General features: G+C 48.4%; 3 non-coding genes across 3 annotated transcripts; all 3 read left to right on the forward strand.

Annotated features, from left to right (window-relative positions):
• Positions 1-1837: 1837 nt before the first annotated feature.
• On the forward strand, positions 1838-1909 carry TRNAP-UGG (transfer RNA proline (anticodon UGG)). Its single transcript has one exon. It is a non-coding gene; the product is annotated as a tRNA-Pro (tRNA).
• A 4981-nt stretch (positions 1910-6890) lies between these two features.
• On the forward strand, positions 6891-6962 carry TRNAP-UGG (transfer RNA proline (anticodon UGG)). The gene has a single exon. It is a non-coding gene; the product is annotated as a tRNA-Pro (tRNA).
• Positions 6963-11943: 4981 nt separating this feature from the next.
• TRNAP-UGG (transfer RNA proline (anticodon UGG)) lies at positions 11944-12015 on the forward strand. The gene has a single exon. It is a non-coding gene; the product is annotated as a tRNA-Pro (tRNA).
• Positions 12016-16491: the final 4476 nt, after the last annotated feature.

A 16491-nucleotide genomic window follows, 5' to 3' on the forward strand; every position in this document is an offset into this window, starting at 1 on the left:
GATTCCTATACGGCTCTGCAGGGGGGGATGAACCTGTAGATGGGAAATCTGGGGGATTCCCACACTAGAAAACCTTCATCTGTGGGTATTGGGCTCTTGGTGGAAAAGCGTGGAGTCTGCAACAACAAAAAAAAAAGGAAAGGGTCCCTGTCATGCGGATTGATACCTCTTAAGTACTAGGCCGAAGAAGAAGGCCGTTGAGGTAATGAAGGATTATCCAATGAGGAGATATAGTGAGGTCAACGTTCAGCCGCTAAACACTGGGGACAATTCCTAGCAAAACGTTTGACAGCAAAAGAAAAGTGTATTCTAAAAATGGGAAAACTCTCAACGAAGGTAGAGGAGGGAGGAGGGCAAGGCAGAATGCATGAAGTTCTGGGGCATTTGTACCGTGTACCTATTCCCCCCTGCCGCTTACGCTGCTTTGCACGGACCAGGCAACCATTAAGGGCGCTTCAGGTATAGGCAACGAGTACATGGGGATAGAGGGCACACTTGCCCCTGTTCTCCTCAAACAATGGGGGGGCAGGAGTATTATGTTGCCCCGTGGAGTTTCTACAACCACAAACCATGAAATATAAAATATTCAGTGACATGCTCTTCGATATCACTGGGCGAAGCAGGGCTTCTGGCTCCTCCCGTGCGGGGCTCGGACTTAATAAAGCTTAGTACACAGCTTGCAAAATTAGCAAGTGTTGCTCATTTCAAAGAGGGAAGGCTGCATCATTGTCCCCTTAGCCTTGATTGGGGAGGTGTGTGAGCGGGGGACCGGCTTAAGCGGTTTGCGGGCATGGGAGAGGTAGGGAATACTAAAGCAGAATGCTGCAGACACACCTCAGCAGGTTAGGCGACTGTTGCTGAGGGGTTATATTTAGACATGCCATGCCTGTAATGCTATGGCTTTCTTCCATTTACTGCTGCTACATGTGCTGTAAAATGTGTGCTTTGGCTCTGGAGATGGAATTTGTGCCGTCATAGCGAAAATAAAAATTTCGTTTTGGACCCCGTTGCGAAAATCAATAGTTGGCACCCAAGAGCCCATGTAAAGAAATGTGTAATCAGAGCTCTATCTCCAAGGACCGGCTCGCTGCCCTTATTCCATTGAGATCACCACATTAGGATTGCGATGTGTACATGCTCTGAGCAGCCCCAGTCCCTTATGCTGCACTCAATGGACTTGGAGCTGTGAAAGATTCCACTCCCATCTCAGCACCTTGCTCTATGTGGGTCTGCTTCTTGGTCAATTGGTATGATTGTTGCTTTGGGTGCGATAGGGTTGCGGCTTCAAATCCTAAACTGCTGTTGTTTTATTGTGATAGAAGATTTAAATCTTGTGTTTATTTCGTATTTGGAAAGAGTCAAAAAAGAAGTGAGGGCTCGTCCGGGATTTGAACCCGGGACCTCTCGCACCCTAAGCGAGAATCATACCCCTAGACCAACGAGCCACTGCACAGCTGCTGTGCATAATTTCATAAGACTCTCAGAACCACTTTTCCACAGACTGGAGCAGTATCCTCTTATTCATGTTTCAATCGCGCAGTGCAAGATGCTAGAGATCATGGAGAGGATCAGGCAGGGATGGGCATCGTACAGAGTCAGAGTTGCTTTCAGCAAAATGACACCTGTTTTTTCAAAACTGTGTACATAAATTAACAAAACGGGCAATGTCTTTCCACCTCTAAATTTAATAGGAGGGTGAACTGATATTAACGATCAGTTGTGATTGCAACACAAAACTCCCATTTAATATCATGCATAAATGAACAGTAAAATAGGAAGCAGTGCTGATGTGGCACGCCACAAGGCTGACTGCTCGCTCATGGCTCTGCTCACAGCTGGCTCGTTGGTCTAGGGGTATGATTCTCGCTTTGGGTGCGAGAGGTCCCGGGTTCAAATCCCGGACGAGCCCCGTTTTGTTTTGGATACATTTAAACGCTCCTTTCGCACCCTGAGCAACAATCACAACCCAAGACCAAGAAGCCATCTATGAGCAGTGGCAAACTATCACCCAACTGCAGGAAGGATCGACTGAAAAGCGCTCATATTTTTTTCACATCAATAGAGGAAGGGCAGTAAAAAACACACGCGAGAAAGATACACTGAAAAGGCGTCATATCAAAAACGAGAAGAAGAGCGTGTGAGTGGTCTAAAGACGTGGGGCTTGCAGGATTAAGCCACTAGAAAGATCTCACGCAGTCTTGGTTGGACAGGGGCATGCAAACAAATTATGTAATAGTTGTTCCAAGCCCTCGAGGTCTGTGAGTGCCTCATTTGGGAGGGGAGGAATTCACCTGTGTGTGATTCTGACCCATTGTGTGCAGGTGAAAAAATACGGATCCAAGAACGGGAGGAGGGATAAACCTGCTCCAAGGGATTCCTATATAACTCAGTGCGGAGGGTTGAACCACTACACGAGAGATCCAAGGGATTCCTATACAGCTGGGCGGGGAGGGGTGGACCTGTACATTGGAGATCTGGTATAGTCCTATGGGATTCTTCAGGGAAGGATGAATATGGGAGAGACAAGGGATTCTTATACAGCTGGGCGGGCAGGGATAAGAGATCTTATGTTCATATAGTGCTCAGTGGAGAAGGATGAACATGGGAGATCTGTGGGTTTCCTATACAGCTCGGTGGGCTGGGATGTACCTGTACATGGGAGATCTGCTATTTTCCTATTGGGCTCTGCAGGGAAGGATGGACATGGGTGATCCGTGGGATTCCGATACAGCTGGGAAGGGAGGGACGAACCTGTACATTGGAGATGTTATATTCCTATAGGGCTCTGCAGGGAGGGATGAACATGGGAGATCCAAGGTATTCCTATCCACTTGGCAGGGAGAGTTGAACCTGTACATGAGAGATCTGTTATATTCATATAGGGGTCTGCAGGGAAGGATGGACATGGGTGATCCGTGGGATTCATATACGGGTGGGCAGGGAGGGATGGACCTGTACATGGGAGATGTGAAATATTCCTATGGGATTCTTCAGGGAAGGATGAATATGGGAGCGCCAAGGGATTCCTACACGGGTGGGCAGGGAGGGATGGACCTGTACATGGGAGATGTGTTATATTCCTATTCTGCAGGGAAGGATGGACGTGGGTGATCCGTGGGATTCCGATACAGCTGGGAAGGGAGGGACGAACCTGTACATTGGAGATGTTATATTCCTATAGGGCTCTGCAGGGAGGGATGAACATGGGAGATCCAAGGTATTCCTATCCACTTGGCAGGGAGAGTTGAACCTGTACATGAGAGATCTGTTATATTCATATAGGGGTCTGCAGGGAAGGATGGACATGGGTGATCCGTGGGATTCATATACGGGTGGGCAGGGAGGGATGGACCTGTACATGGGAGATGTGAAATATTCCTATGGGATTCTTCAGGGAAGGATGAATATGGGAGCGCCAAGGGATTCCTACACGGGTGGGCAGGGAGGGATGGACCTGTACATGGGAGATGTGTTATATTCCTATTCTGCAGGGAAGGATGGACGTGGGTGATCCGTGGGATTCCGATACAGCTGGGCATGGAGGGATGAACCTGTACATGGGAGATCTGGTATATTCCTATAGGGCTCTTCAGGGAAGGATGAATATGGGAGATCAAAGGGATTCCTAAGCAGCTGGGTGGGGAGGGGTGGGCCTGTACATGGGAGATCTATATATTCCTATAGGGCTCTTCAGGGAAGGATGAATATGGGCGATCCAAGGGATTCCTATGCAGGTGGGCGGGGAGGGATGGACATGCACATGAGAGATCTGTATATTCCTCTTCAGGGAAGGATGAATATGGGAGATCCAAGGGATCCCTTCACAGCTGGGTGGGGAGGGATGGACCTTTACAGGGGAGATCTGGTATATTCCTAGAGGGCTCTTCAGGGAAGGATGAATATGGGAGATCCAAGGGATCCCTTCACAGCTGGGTGGGGAGGGATGGACCTTTACATGGGAGATCTGGCATATTCCTATAGGGCTCTTCAGGGAAGACTGAAAATGGGAGAGCCAAGGGATTCCTATGCAGCTGAGCGGGGAGGGGTGAACCTGTACATGGGGGATCTGTTATATTCCTAAAGGTCTCTGCTGGGAAGGATGAACATTGGGGATCTGTGAGATCCATGTAGGGCTCAGTGGGAAGTGAGGAATATGTTCAATCCTATGTGTGCTATTCCTATACGGCTGTGCTCGGAGGGATGAGCAGACACATAGATGTGAGGGATTTCTGTAGGGATGCACGGGGAGGGATGTACATGCTAATGTGTGCAAATTCCATTCAGCTCTAAATTGAGGGATGAACTTATAAACGGGAGATCTCTAGAAGAATGAACATATACATGGGAGATCTGTGGGATTCTCATGGGGGTGGGGGGAAATGATATATAGTAGATGTGGGGGATTCTTAAAGGGCTCTGCGGAGAGGGATGAACCTGCACAGGGAAGATTTATGGGGTTTGTATATTGGCTCATCGGGAAGGGATTAACCTGTTCCTGGGAGATATATGGGATGAGGCCTATATGGCTTCGCAGGGAGGGATAACCCTGCACATGGTGATCAATGGGATTCCTATACAGTTCTGTGTGGAGAGATGAGCCGATAAATGACAGATATCTGAGGTCCCTTTGCTACCTTTGCAGGGATGGAGGAAACGAAACACAGGAGATATGGGGGATTCCTCTAGGGCTCTGAGGGGAATGGTGAGCCTTTAAACTGAAGATCCTTGGCATTCCTATTGAGCACGACGGACGGGATGAACCTGGGCATTCCTATATGCAAGATTCCTATTGGGCTCCACGGGGAGGGGTGAATCGGCTCCTGTGAGATATATTGGATGATGCATATGCAGCTTTGCCGGAAGGGATGAACCTGTAATTGGGAGATTTGGGGGATTTCCATACTAGATTTGCAAGAAGGGAGGAAACGATACATGCGAGATATGAGGGATTTCTAGATGGCTTAGCTGGGAATGTTGAACCTGTACACTGGAGATCCTTGGGATTTCTATTGGGCCCTGCGCAAGGGATGAACCTGTGCATTCCTAAATATGCGATTCCTATACGGCTCTGCAGGGGGGGATGAACCTGTAGATGGGAAATCTGGGGGATTCCCACACTAGAAAACCTTCATCTGTGGGTATTGGGCTCTTGGTGGAAAAGCGTGGAATCTGCAACAACAAAAAAAAAAGGAAAGGGTCCCTGTCATGCGGATTGATACCTCTTAAGTACTAGGCCGAAGAAGAAGGCCGTTGAGGTAATGAAGGATTATCCAATGAGGAGATATAGTGAGGTCAACGTTCAGCCGCTAAACACTGGGGACAATTCCTAGCAAAACGTTTGACAGCAAAAGAAAAGTGTATTCTAAAAATGGGAAAACTCTCAACGAAGGTAGAGGAGGGAGGAGGGCAAGGCAGAATGCATGAAGTTCTGGGGCATTTGTACCGTGTACCTATTCCCCCCTGCCGCTTACGCTGCTTTGCACGGACCAGGCAACCATTAAGGGCGCTTCAGGTATAGGCAACGAGTACATGGGGATAGAGGGCACACTTGCCCCTGTTCTCCTCAAACAATGGGGGGGCAGGAGTATTATGTTGCCCCGTGGAGTTTCTACAACCACAAACCATGAAATATAAAATATTCAGTGACATGCTCTTCGATATCACTGGGCGAAGCAGGGCTTCTGGCTCCTCCCGTGCTGGGCTCGGACTTAATAAAGCTTAGTACACAGCTTGCAAAATTAGCAAGTGTTGCTCATTTCAAAGAGGGAAGGCTGCATCATTGTCCCCTTAGCCTTGATTGGGGAGGTGTGTGAGCGGGGGACCGGCTTAAGCGGTTTGCGGGCATGGGAGAGGTAGGGAATACTAAAGCAGAATGCTGCAGACACACCTCAGCAGGTTAGGCGACTGTTGCTGAGGGGTTATATTTAGACATGCCATGCCTGTAATGCTATGGCTTTCTTCCATTTACTGCTGCTACATGTGCTGTAAAATGTGTGCTTTGGCTCTGGAGATGGAATTTGTGCCGTCATAGCGAAAATAAAAATTTCGTTTTGGACCCCGTTGCGAAAATCAATAGTTGGCACCCAAGAGCCCATGTAAAGAAATGTGTAATCAGAGCTCTATCTCCAAGGACCGGCTCGCTGCCCTTATTCCATTGAGATCACCACATTAGGATTGCGATGTGTACATGCTCTGAGCAGCCCCAGTCCCTTATGCTGCACTCAATGGACTTGGAGCTGTGAAAGATTCCACTCCCATCTCAGCACCTTGCTCTATGTGGGTCTGCTTCTTGGTCAATTGGTATGATTGTTGCTTTGGGTGCGATAGGGTTGCGGCTTCAAATCCTAAACTGCTGTTGTTTTATTGTGATAGAAGATTTAAATCTTGTGTTTATTTCGTATTTGGAAAGAGTCAAAAAAGAAGTGAGGGCTCGTCCGGGATTTGAACCCGGGACCTCTCGCACCCTAAGCGAGAATCATACCCCTAGACCAACGAGCCACTGCACAGCTGCTGTGCATAATTTCATAAGACTCTCAGATCCACTTTTCCACAGACTGGAGCAGTATCCTCTTATTCATGTTTCAATCGCGCAGTGCAAGATGCTAGAGATCATGGAGAGGATCAGGCAGGGATGGGCATCGTACAGAGTCAGAGTTGCTTTCAGCAAAATGACACCTGTTTTTTCAAAACTGTGTACATAAATTAACAAAACGGGCAATGTCTTTCCACCTCTAAATTTAATAGGAGGGTGAACTGATATTAACGATCAGTTGTGATTGCAACACAAAACTCCCATTTAATATCATGCATAAATGAACAGTAAAATAGGAAGCAGTGCTGATGTGGCACGCCACAAGGCTGACTGCTCGCTCATGGCTCTGCTCACAGCTGGCTCGTTGGTCTAGGGGTATGATTCTCGCTTTGGGTGCGAGAGGTCCCGGGTTCAAATCCCGGACGAGCCCCGTTTTGTTTTGGATACATTTAAACGCTCCTTTCGCACCCTGAGCAACAATCACAACCCAAGACCAAGAAGCCATCTATGAGCAGTGGCAAACTATCACCCAACTGCAGGAAGGATCGACTGAAAAGCGCTCATATTTTTTTCACATCAATAGAGGAAGGGCAGTAAAAAACACACGCGAGAAAGATACACTGAAAAGGCGTCATATCAAAAACGAGAAGAAGAGCGTGTGAGTGGTCTAAAGACGTGGGGCTTGCAGGATTAAGCCACTACAAAGATCTCACGCAGTCTTGGTTGGACAGGGGCATGCAAACAAATTATGTAATAGTTGTTCCAAGCCCTCGAGGTCTGTGAGTGCCTCATTTGGGAGGGGAGGAATTCACCTGTGTGTGATTCTGACCCATTGTGTGCAGGTGAAAAAATACGGATCCAAGAACGGGAGGAGGGATAAACCTGCTCCAAGGGATTCCTATATAACTCAGTGCGGAGGGTTGAACCACTACACGAGAGATCCAAGGGATTCCTATACAGCTGGGCGGGGAGGGGTGGACCTGTACATTGGAGATCTGGTATAGTCCTATGGGATTCTTCAGGGAAGGATGAATATGGGAGAGACAAGGGATTCTTATACAGCTGGGCGGGCAGGGATAAGAGATCTTATGTTCATATAGTGCTCAGTGGAGAAGGATGAACATGGGAGATCTGTGGGTTTCCTATACAGCTCGGTGGGCTGGGATGTACCTGTACATGGGAGATCTGCTATTTTCCTATTGGGCTCTGCAGGGAAGGATGGACATGGGTGATCCGTGGGATTCCGATACAGCTGGGAAGGGAGGGACGAACCTGTACATTGGAGATGTTATATTCCTATAGGGCTCTGCAGGGAGGGATGAACATGGGAGATCCAAGGTATTCCTATCCACTTGGCAGGGAGAGTTGAACCTGTACATGAGAGATCTGTTATATTCATATAGGGGTCTGCAGGGAAGGATGGACATGGGTGATCCGTGGGATTCATATACGGGTGGGCAGGGAGGGATGGACCTGTACATGGGAGATGTGAAATATTCCTATGGGATTCTTCAGGGAAGGATGAATATGGGAGCGCCAAGGGATTCCTACACGGGTGGGCAGGGAGGGATGGACCTGTACATGGGAGATGTGTTATATTCCTATTCTGCAGGGAAGGATGGACGTGGGTGATCCGTGGGATTCCGATACAGCTGGGAAGGGAGGGACGAACCTGTACATTGGAGATGTTATATTCCTATAGGGCTCTGCAGGGAGGGATGAACATGGGAGATCCAAGGTATTCCTATCCACTTGGCAGGGAGAGTTGAACCTGTACATGAGAGATCTGTTATATTCATATAGGGGTCTGCAGGGAAGGATGGACATGGGTGATCCGTGGGATTCATATACGGGTGGGCAGGGAGGGATGGACCTGTACATGGGAGATGTGAAATATTCCTATGGGATTCTTCAGGGAAGGATGAATATGGGAGCGCCAAGGGATTCCTACACGGGTGGGCAGGGAGGGATGGACCTGTACATGGGAGATGTGTTATATTCCTATTCTGCAGGGAAGGATGGACGTGGGTGATCCGTGGGATTCCGATACAGCTGGGCATGGAGGGATGAACCTGTACATGGGAGATCTGGTATATTCCTATAGGGCTCTTCAGGGAAGGATGAATATGGGAGATCAAAGGGATTCCTAAGCAGCTGGGTGGGGAGGGGTGGGCCTGTACATGGGAGATCTATATATTCCTATAGGGCTCTTCAGGGAAGGATGAATATGGGCGATCCAAGGGATTCCTATGCAGGTGGGCGGGGAGGGATGGACATGCACATGAGAGATCTGTATATTCCTCTTCAGGGAAGGATGAATATGGGAGATCCAAGGGATCCCTTCACAGCTGGGTGGGGAGGGATGGACCTTTACAGGGGAGATCTGGTATATTCCTAGAGCGCTCTTCAGGGAAGGATGAATATGGGAGATCCAAGGGATCCCTTCACAGCTGGGTGGGGAGGGATGGACCTTTACATGGGAGATCTGGCATATTCCTATAGGGCTCTTCAGGGAAGCCTGAAAATGGGAGACCCAAGGGATTCCTATGCAGCTGAGCGGGGAGGGGTGAACCTGTACATGGGGGATCTGTTATATTCCTAAAGGTCTCTGCTGGGAAGGATGAACATTGGGGATCTGTGAGATCCATGTAGGGCTCAGTGGGAAGTGAGGAATATGTTCAATCCTATGTGTGCTATTCCTATACGGCTGTGCTCGGAGGGATGAGCAGACACATAGATGTGAGGGATTTCTGTAGGGATGCACGGGGAGGGATGTACATGCTAATGTGTGCAAATTCCATTCAGCTCTAAATTGAGGGATGAACTTATAAACGGGAGATCTCTAGAAGAATGAACATATACATGGGAGATCTGTGGGATTCTCATGGGGGTGGGGGGAAATGATATATAGTAGATGTGGGGGATTCTTAAAGGGCTCTGCGGAGAGGGATGAACCTGCACAGGGAAGATTTATGGGGTTTGTATATTGGCTCATCGGGAAGGGATTAACCTGTTCCTGGGAGATATATGGGATGAGGCCTATATGGCTTCGCAGGGAGGGATAACCCTGCACATGGTGATCAATGGGATTCCTATACAGTTCTGTGTGGAGAGATGAGCCGATAAATGACAGATATCTGAGGTCCCTTTGCTACCTTTGCAGGGATGGAGGAAACGAAACACAGGAGATATGGGGGATTCCTCTAGGGCTCTGAGGGGAATGGTGAGCCTTTAAACTGAAGATCCTTGGCATTCCTATTGAGCACGACGGACGGGATGAACCTGGGCATTCCTATATGCAAGATTCCTATTGGGCTCCACGGGGAGGGGTGAATCGGCTCCTGTGAGATATATTGGATGATGCATATGCAGCTTTGCCGGAAGGGATGAACCTGTAATTGGGAGATTTGGGGGATTTCCATACTAGATTTGCAAGAAGGGAGGAAACGATACATGCGAGATATGAGGGATTTCTAGATGGCTTAGCTGGGAATGTTGAACCTGTACACTGGAGATCCTTGGGATTTCTATTGGGCCCTGCGCAAGGGATGAACCTGTGCATTCCTAAATATGCGATTCCTATACGGCTCTGCAGGGGGGGATGAACCTGTAGATGGGAAATCTGGGGGATTCCCACACTAGAAAACCTTCATCTGTGGGTATTGGGCTCTTGGTGGAAAAGCGTGGAATCTGCAACAACAAAAAAAAAAGGAAAGGGTCCCTGTCATGCGGATTGATACCTCTTAAGTACCAGGCCGAAGAAGAAGGCCGTTGAGGTAATGAAGGATTATCCAATGAGGAGATATAGTGAGGTCAACGTTCAGCCGCTAAACACTGGGGACAATTCCTAGCAAAACGTTTGACAGCAAAAGAAAAGTGTATTCTAAAAATGGGAAAACTCTCAACGAAGGTAGAGGAGGGAGGAGGGCAAGGCAGAATGCATGAAGTTCTGGGGCATTTGTACCGTGTACCTATTCCCCCCTGCCGCTTACGCTGCTTTGCACGGACCAGGCAACCATTAAGGGCGCTTCAGGTATAGGCAACGAGTACATGGGGATAGAGGGCACACTTGCCCCTGTTCTCCTCAAACAATGGGGGGGCAGGAGTATTATGTTGCCCCGTGGAGTTTCTACAACCACAAACCATGAAATATAAAATATTCAGTGACATGCTCTTCGATATCACTGGGCGAAGCAGGGCTTCTGGCTCCTCCCGTGCTGGGCTCGGACTTAATAAAGCTTAGTACACAGCTTGCAAAATTAGCAAGTGTTGCTCATTTCAAAGAGGGAAGGCTGCATCATTGTCCCCTTAGCCTTGATTGGGGAGGTGTGTGAGCGGGGGACCGGCTTAAGCGGTTTGCGGGCATGGGAGAGGTAGGGAATACTAAAGCAGAATGCTGCAGACACACCTCAGCAGGTTAGGCGACTGTTGCTGAGGGGTTATATTTAGACATGCCATGCCTGTAATGCTATGGCTTTCTTCCATTTACTGCTGCTACATGTGCTGTAAAATGTGTGCTTTGGCTCTGGAGATGGAATTTGTGCCGTCATAGCGAAAATAAAAATTTCGTTTTGGACCCCGTTGCGAAAATCAATAGTTGGCACCCAAGAGCCCATGTAAAGAAATGTGTAATCAGAGCTCTATCTCCAAGGACCGGCTCGCTGCCCTTATTCCATTGAGATCACCACATTAGGATTGCGATGTGTACATGCTCTGAGCAGCCCCAGTCCCTTATGCTGCACTCAATGGACTTGGAGCTGTGAAAGATTCCACTCCCATCTCAGCACCTTGCTCTATGTGGGTCTGCTTCTTGTTCAATTGGTATGATTGTTGCTTTGGGTGCGATAGGGTTGCGGCTTCAAATCCTAAACTGCTGTTGTTTTATTGTGATAGAAGATTTAAATCTTGTGTTTATTTCGTATTTGGAAAGAGTCAAAAAAGAAGTGAGGGCTCGTCCGGGATTTGAACCCGGGACCTCTCGCACCCTAAGCGAGAATCATACCCCTAAACCAACGAGCCACTGCACAGCTGCTGTGCATAATTTCATAAGACTCTCAGATCCACTTTTCCACAGACTGGAGCAGTATCCTCTTATTCATGTTTCAATCGCGCAGTGCAAGATGCTAGAGATCATGGAGAGGATCAGGCAGGGATGGGCATCGTACAGAGTCAGAGTTGCTTTCAGCAAAATGACACCTGTTTTTTCAAAACTGTGTACATAAATTAACAAAACGGGCAATGTCTTTCCACCTCTAAATTTAATAGGAGGGTGAACTGATATTAACGATCAGTTGTGATTGCAACACAAAACTCCCATTTAATATCATGCATAAATGAACAGTAAAATAGGAAGCAGTGCTGATGTGGCACGCCACAAGGCTGACTGCTCGCTCATGGCTTTGCTCACAGCTGGCTCGTTGGTCTAGGGGTATGATTCTCGCTTTGGGTGCGAGAGGTCCCGGGTTCAAATCCCGGACGAGCCCCGTTTTGTTTTGGATACATTTAAACGCTCCTTTCGCACCCTGAGCAACAATCACAACCCAAGACCAAGAAGCCATCTATGAGCAGTGGCAAACTATCACCCAACTGCAGGAAGGATCGACTGAAAAGCGCTCATATTTTTTTCACATCAATAGAGGAAGGGCAGTAAAAAACACACGCGAGAAAGATACACTGAAAAGGCGTCATATCAAAAACGAGAAGAAGAGCGTGTGAGTGGTCTAAAGACGTGGGGCTTGCAGGATTAAGCCACTACAAAGATCTCACGCAGTCTTGGTTGGACAGGGGCATGCAAACAAATTATGTAATAGTTGTTCCAAGCCCTCGAGGTCTGTGAGTGCCTCATTTGGGAGGGGAGGAATTCACCTGTGTGTGATTCTGACCCATTGTGTGCAGGTGAAAAAATACGGATCCAAGAACGGGAGGAGGGATAAACCTGCTCCAAGGGATTCCTATATAACTCAGTGCGGAGGGTTGAACCACTACACGAGAGATCCAAGGGATTCCTATACAGCTGGGCGGGGAGGGGTGGACCTGTACATTGGAGATCTGGTATAGTCCTATGGGATTCTTCAGGGAAGGATGAATATGGGAGAGACAAGGGATTCTTATACAGCTGGGCGGGCAGGGATAAGAGATCTTATGTTCATATAGTGCTCAGTGGAGAAGGATGAACATGGGAGATCTGTGGGTTTCCTATACAGCTCGGTGGGCTGGGATGTACCTGTACATGGGAGATCTGCTATTTTCCTATTGGGCTCTGCAGGGAAGGATGGACATGGGTGATCCGTGGGATTCCGATACAGCTGGGAAGGGAGGGACGAACCTGTACATTGGAGATGTTATATTCCTATAGGGCTCTGCAGGGAGGGATGAACATGGGAGATCCAAGGTATTCCTATCCACTTGGCAGGGAGAGTTGAACCTGTACATGAGAGATCTGTTATATTCATATAGGGGTCTGCAGGGAAGGATGGACATGGGTGATCCGTGGGATTCATATACGGGTGGGCAGGGAGGGATGGACCTGTACATGGGAGATGTGAAATATTCCTATGGGATTCTTCAGGGAAGGATGAATATGGGAGCGCCAAGGGATTCCTACACGGGTGGGCAGGGAGGGATGGACCTGTACATGGGAGATGTGTTATATTCCTATTCTGCAGGGAAGGATGGACGTGGGTGATCCGTGGGATTCCGATACAGCTGGGAAGGGAGGGACGAACCTGTACATTGGAGATGTTATATTCCTATAGGGCTCTGCAGGGAGGGATGAACATGGGAGATCCAAGGTATTCCTATCCACTTGGCAGGGAGAGTTGAACCTGTACATGAGAGATCTGTTATATTCATATAGGGGTCTGCAGGGAAGGATGGACATGGGTGATCCGTGGGATTCATATACGGGTGGGCAGGGAGGGATGGACCTGTACATGGGAGATGTGAAATATTCCTATGGGATTCTTCAGGGAAGGATGAATATGGGAGCGCCAAGGGATTCCTACACGGGTGGGCAGGGAGGGATGGACCTGTACATGGGAGATGTGTTATATTCCTATTCTGCAGGGAAGGATGGACGTGGGTGATCCGTGGGATTCCGATACAGCTGGGCATGGAGGGATGAACCTGTACATGGGAGATCTGGTATATTCCTATAGGGCTCTTCAGGGAAGGATGAATATGGGAGATCAAAGGGATTCCTAAGCAGCTGGGTGGGGAGGGGTGGGCCTGTACATGGGAGATCTATATATTCCTATAGGGCTCTTCAGGGAAGGATGAATATGGGCGATCCAAGGGATTCCTATGCAGGTGGGCGGGGAGGGATGGACATGCACATGAGAGATCTGTATATTCCTCTTCAGGGAAGGATGAATATGGGAGATCCAAGGGATCCCTTCACAGCTGGGTGGGGAGGGATGGACCTTTACAGGGGAGATCTGGTATATTCCTATAGGGCTCTTCAGGGAAGGATGAATATGGGAGATCCAAGGGATCCCTTCACAGCTGGGTGGGGAGGGATGGACCTTTACATGGGAGATCTGGCATATTCCTATAGGGCTCTTCAGGGAAGCCTGAAAATGGGAGACCCAAGGGATTCCTATGCAGCTGAGCGGGGAGGGGTGAACCTGTACATGGGGGATCTGTTATATTCCTAAAGGTCTCTGCTGGGAAGGATGAACATTGGGGATCTGTGAGATCCATGTAGGGCTCAGTGGGAAGTGAGGAATATGTTCAATCCTATGTGTGCTATTCCTATACGGCTGTGCTCGGAGGGATGAGCAGACACATAGATGTGAGGGATTTCTGTAGGGATGCACGGGGAGGGATGTACATGCTAATGTGTGCAAATTCCATTCAGCTCTAAATTGAGGGATGAACTTATAAACGGGAGATCTCTAGAAGAATGAACATATACATGGGAGATCTGTGGGATTCTCATGGGGGTGGGGGGAAATGATATATAGTAGATGTGGGGGATTCTTAAAGGGCTCTGCGGAGAGGGATGAACCTGCACAGGGAAGATTTATGGGGTTTGTATATTGGCTCATCGGGAAGGGATTAACCTGTTCCTGGGAGATATATGGGATGAGGCCTATATGGCTTCGCAGGGAGGGATAACCCTGCACATGGTGATCAATGGGATTCCTATACAGTTCTGTGTGGAGAGATGAGCCGATAAATGACAGATATCTGAGGTCCCTTTGCTACCTTTGCAGGGATGGAGGAAACGAAACACAGGAGATATGGGGGATTCCTCTAGGGCTCTGAGGGGAATGGTGAGCCTTTAAACTGAAGATCCTTGGCATTCCTATTGAGCACGACGGACGGGATGAACCTGGGCATTCCTGTATGCAAGATTCCTATTGGGCTCCACGGGGAGGGGTGAATCGGCTCCTGTGAGATATATTGGATGATGCATATGCAGCTTTGCCGGAAGGGATGAACCTGTAATTGGGAGATTTGGGGGATTTCCATACTAGATTTGCAAGAAGGGAGGAAACGATACATGCGAGATATGAGGGATTTCTAGATGGCTTAGCTGGGAATGTTGAACCTGTACACTGGAGATCCTTGGGATTTCTATTGGGCCCTGCGCAAGGGATGAACCTGTGCATTCCTAAATATGCGATTCCTATACGGCTCTGCAGGGGGGGATGAACCTGTAGATGGGAAATCTGGGGGATTCCCACACTAGAAAACCTTCATCTGTGGGTATTGGGCTCTTGGTGGAAAAGCGTGGAATCTGCAACAACAAAAAAAAAAGGAAAGGGTCCCTGTCATGCGGATTGATACCTCTTAAGTACCAGGCCGAAGAAGAAGGCCGTTGAGGTAATGAAGGATTATCCAATGAGGAGATATAGTGAGGTCAACGTTCAGCCGCTAAACACTGGGGACAATTCCTAGCAAAACGTTTGACAGCAAAAGAAAAGTGTATTCTAAAAATGGGAAAACTCTCAACGAAGGTAGAGGAGGGAGGAGGGCAAGGCAGAATGCATGAAGTTCTGGGGCATTTGTACCGTGTACCTATTCCCCCCTGCCGCTTACGCTGCTTTGCACGGACCAGGCAACCATTAAGGGCGCTTCAGGTATAGGCAACGAGTACATGGGGATAGAGGGCACACTTGCCCCTGTTCTCCTCAAACAATGGGGGGGCAGGAGTATTATGTTGCCCCGTGGAGTTTCTACAACCACAAACCATGAAATATAAAATATTCAGTGACATGCTCTTCGATATCACTGGGCGAAGCAGGGCTTCTGGCTCCTCCCGTGCTGGGCTCGGACTTAATAAAGCTTAGTACACAGCTTGCAAAATTAGCAAGTGTTGCTCATTTCAAAGAGGGAAGGCTGCATCATTGTCCCCTTAGCCTTGATTGGGGAGGTGTGTGAGCGGGGGACCGGCTTAAGCGGTTTGCGGGCATGGGAGAGGTAGGGAATACTAAAGCAGAATGCTGCAGACACACCTCAGCAGGTTAGGCGACTGTTGCTGAGGGGTTATATTTAGACATGCCATGCCTGTAATGCTATGGCTTTCTTCCATTTACTGCTGCTACATGTGCTGTAAAATGTGTGCTTTGGCTCTGGAGATGGAATTTGTGCCGTCATAGCGAAAATAAAAATTTCGTTTTGGACCCCGTTGCGAAAATCAATAGTTGGCACCCAAGAGCCCATGTAAAGAAATGTGTAATCAGAGCTCTATCTCCAAGGACCGGCTCGCTGCCCTTATTCCATTGAGATCACCACATTAGGATTGCGATGTGTACATGCTCTGAGCAGCCCCAGTCCCTTATGCTGCACTCAATGGACTTGGAGCTGTGAAAGATTCCACTCCCATCTCAGCACCTTGCTCTATGTGGGTCTGCTTCTTGTTCAATTGGTATGATTGTTGCTTTGGGTGCGATAGGGTTGCGGCTTCAAATCCTAAACTGCTGTTGTTTTATTGTGATAGAAGATTTAAATCT

The sequence above is a fragment of the Ambystoma mexicanum genome, chromosome 12 (genome assembly GCF_040938575.1).
Source record: "Ambystoma mexicanum isolate Mex_15411 chromosome 12, UKY_AmexF1_1, whole genome shotgun sequence".
In the NCBI taxonomy this organism is placed as follows: Eukaryota; Metazoa; Chordata; class Amphibia; order Caudata; family Ambystomatidae; genus Ambystoma; species Ambystoma mexicanum.